Source organism: Salvelinus namaycush, chromosome 26 (assembly GCF_016432855.1).
Source record: "Salvelinus namaycush isolate Seneca chromosome 26, SaNama_1.0, whole genome shotgun sequence".
Lineage (NCBI taxonomy): Eukaryota > Metazoa > Chordata > Actinopteri > Salmoniformes > Salmonidae > Salvelinus > Salvelinus namaycush.
In genome coordinates, this window is record NC_052332.1 from 41,281,006 (window position 1) to 41,285,417 (window position 4,412).

Here is a 4,412-nt window from a genome sequence, read left to right on the forward strand (position 1 = left end):
GTTGCAAGATCGAATCCCTGAGCTGACAAGGTTAAAATGTGTCTTTCTACCCCTGAACACGGCAGTTAACCCGCTGTTCCCCGGTAGGCCGTCGTTGTAAATAAGAATTGTTTCTTAACTGACTTGCCTAGTTAAATAAAGGTTAAAACATTTGTTTGATACTTCACAGTACGTCTGGTAAGTGGAAGGAGGTGACCAGCACAACCAAACATTAGGACTGATGGGGTGCTTGTGGGATTGATGAGTTGTAAACTTTTGGTTGAGAAGGTGAAAGATTGAAACGTCACAACTTTCTAAATCAGTAAAAAAAAAAAAAGTTTAGGAATTATAGGGTCGTTCAAGCGAATCTTCACAGTCGGAAACGCCAGACAGAATTTGAACGCCCAAAAAAGATAACCTCTAAGTAAATAGACCTAACTTTAAATGAGATATAAATAAATAGACCTAACTTTAAATGAGATATAAATAAATAAACCTAACTTTAAATGAGATATAAATAAATAGACCTAACTTTAAATGAGATATAAATAAATAGACCTAACTTTAAATGAGATATAAATAAATAGACCTAACTTTAAATGAGATATAAATAAATAGACCTAACTTTAAATGAGAGATAAATAAATAGACCTAACTTTAAATGAGAGATAAATAAATAGACCTAACTTTAAATGAGATATAAATAAATAGACCTAACTTTAAATGAGATATAAATAAATAGACCTAACTTTAAATGAGATATAAATAAATAGACCTAACTTTAAATGAGATATAAATAAATAGACCTAACTTTAAATGAGATATAAATAAATAGACCTAACTTTAAATGAGATATAAATAAATAGACCTAACTTTAAATGAGATATAAATAAATAGACCTAACTTTAAATGAGATATAAATAAATAGACCTAACTTTAAATGAGAGATAAATAAATAGACCTAACTTTAAATGAGATATAAATAAATAGACCTAACTTTAAATGAGAGATAAATAAATAGACCTAACTTTAAATGAGAGATAAATAAATAGACCTAACTTTAAATGAGAGATAAATAAATAGACCTAACTTTAAATGAGAGATAAATAAATAGACCTAACTTTAAATGAGAGATAAATAAATAGACCTAACTTTAAATGAGATAAAAATAAATAGACCTAACTTTAAATGAGATAAAAATAAATAGACCTAACTTTAAATGAGATATAAATAAATAGACCTAACTTTAAATGAGATATAAATAAATAGACCTAACTTTAAATGAGATATAAATAAATAGACCTAACTTTAAATGAGATATAAATAAATAGACCTAACTTTAAATGAGATATAAATAAATAGACCTAACTTTAAATGAGAGATAAATAAATAGACCTAACTTTAAATGAGATATAAATAAATAGACCTAACTTTAAATGAGATATAAATAAATAGACCTAACTTTAAATGAGATATAAATAAATAGACCTAACTTTAAATGAGATATAAATAAATAGACCTAACTTTAAATGAGATATAAATAAATAGACCTAACTTTAAATGAGATATAAATAAATAGACCTAACTTTAAATGAGATATAAATAAATAGACCTAACTTTAAATGAGATATAAATAAATAGACCTAACTTTAAATGAGATATAAATAAATAGACCTAACTTTAAATGAGATATAAATAAATAGACCTAACTTTAAATGAGATATAAATAAATAGACCTAACTTTAAATGAGAGATAAATAAATAGACCTAACTTTAAATGAGAGATAAATAAATAGACCTAACTTTAAATGAGAGATAAATAAATAGACCTAACTTTAAATGAGATATAAATAAATAGACCTAACTTTAAATGAGATATAAATCAATAGACCTAACTTTAAATGAGAGATAAATCAATAGACCTAACTTTAAATGAGAGATAAATAAATAGACCTAACTTTAAATGAGAGATAAATAAATAGACCTAACTTTAAATGAGATATAAATAAATAGACCTAACTTTAAATGAGATATAAATAAATAGACCTAACTTTAAATGAGATATAAATAAATAGACCTAACTTTAAATGAGATATAAATAAATAGACCTAACTTTAAATGAGATATAAATAAATAGACCTAACTTTAAATGAGATATAAATAAATAGACCTAACTTTAAATGAGATATAAGTAAATAGACCTAACTTTAAATGAGATATAAATAAATAGACCTAACTTTAAATGAGAGATAAATAAAGGACGTTGTAGAAAGCAGGAAAACACCCTTGAGGTCAGAAATCTCTTTTGGGAGGAGGTCCTAGCAAGAGGACAGGGGGTCCTAGCAAGAGGACAGGGGGTCCTAGCAAGAGGTCCTAGCAAGAGGACAGGGGGTCCTAGCAAGAGGACAGGGGGTCCTAGCAAGAGGTCCTAGCAAGAGGACAGGGGGTCCTAGCAAGAGGACAGGGGGTCCTAGCAAGAGGACAGGGTGTCCTAGCAAGAGGACAGTGGGTCCTAGCAAGAGGACAGTGGGTCCTAGCAAGAGGTCCTAGCAAGAGGACAGGGGGTCCTAGCAAGAGGACAGGGGGTCCTAGCAAGAGGTCCTAGCAAGAGGACAGGGGGTCCTAGCAAGAGGACAGGGGGTCCTAGCAAGAGGTCCTAGCAAGAGGACAGGGGGTCCTAGCAAGAGGACAGGGGGTCCTAGCAAGAGGACAGGGGGTCCTAGCAAGAGGACAGTGGGTCCTAGCAAGAGGTCCTAGCAAGAGGACAGGGGGTCCTAGCAAGAGGTCCTAGCAAGAGGACAGGGGGTCCTAGCAAGAGGTCCTAGCAAGAGGACAGGGGGTCCTAGCAAGAGGTCCTAGCAAGAGGACAGGGGGTCCTAGCAAGAGGTCCTAGCAAGAGGACAGGGGGTCCTAGCAAGAGGACAGTGGGTCCTAGCAAGAGGTCCTAGCAAGAGGACAGGGGGTCCTAGCAAGAGGACAGGGGGTCCTAGCAAGAGGACAGGGGGTCCTAGCAAGAGGACAGGGGGTCCTAGCAAGAGGTCCTAGCAAGAGGACAGGGGGTCCTAGCAAGAGGACAGGGGGTCCTAGCAAGAGGACAGGGGGTCCTAGCAAGAGGTCCTAGCAAGAGGACAGTGGGTCCTAGCAAGAGGTCCTAGCAAGAGGACAGGGGGTCCTAGCAAGAGGACAGTGGGTCCTAGCAAGAGGACAGTGGGTCCTAGCAAGAGGTCCTAGCAAGAGGACAGGGGGTCCTAGCAAGAGGACAGTGGGTCCTAGCAAGAGGACAGTGGGTCCTAGCAAGAGGTCCTAGCAAGAGGACAGGGGGTCCTAGCAAGAGGTCCTAGCAAGAGGACAGGGGGTCCTAGCAAGAGGTCCTAGCAAGAGGACAGTGGGTCCTAGCAAGAGGACAGTGGGTCCTAGCAAGAGGTCCTAGCAAGAGGACAGTGGGTCCTAGCAAGAGGACAGTGGGTCCTAGCAAGAGGACAGTGGGTCCTAGCAAGAGGTCCTAGCAAGAGGACAGGGGGTCCTAGCAAGAGGTCCTAGCAAGAGGACAGTGGGTCCTAGCAAGAGGTCCTAGCAAGAGGACAGTGGGTCCTAGCAAGAGGTCCTAGCAAGAGGACAGGGGGTCCTAGCAAGAGGACAGGGGGTCCCAGCAAGAGGTCCTAGCAAGAGGACAGTGGGTCCTAGCAAGAGGACAGTGTTCCCTAGCAAGAGGACAGGGGGCCGGAGCAAGAGGACAGGGGGTCCTCGGCCCAGAGGAAGAGAGGACAGGGGGTCCTAGCAAGAGGACAGGGGGTCCTAGCAAGAGGACAGGGGGTCCTAGCAAGAGGACAGGGGGTCCTAGCAAGAGGACAGGGGGTCCTAGCAAGAGGACAGTGGGTCCTAGCAAGAGGTCCTAGCAAGAGGACAGGGGGTCCTAGCAAGAGGACAGGGGGTCCTAGCAAGAGGTCCTAGCAAGAGGACAGGGGGTCCTAGCAAGAGGACAGGGGGTCCTAGCAAGAGGACAGGGGGTCCTAGCAAGAGGACAGTGGGTCCTAGCAAGAGGACAGGGGGTCCTAGCAAGAGGACAGTGGGTCCTAGCAAGAGGACAGTGGGTCCTAGCAAGAGGTCCTAGCAAGAGGACAGGGGTCCTAGCAAGAGGACAGGGGGTCCTAGCAAGAGGTCCTAGCAAGAGGACAGGGGGTCCTAGCAAGAGGACAGGGGGTCCTAGCAAGAGGACAGTGGGTCCTAGCAAGAGGACAGGGGTCCTAGCAAGAGGACAGGGGGTCCTAGCAAGAGGACAGGGGGTCCTAGCAAAGGTCCTGAGAGGACAGGGGTCCTAGCAAGAGGTCCTAGCAAGAGGACAGTGGGTCCTAGCAAGAGGTCCTAGCAAGAGGACAGGGGGTCCTAGCAAGAGGTCCTAGCAAGAGGACAGTGGGTCCTAGCAAGAGGACAGT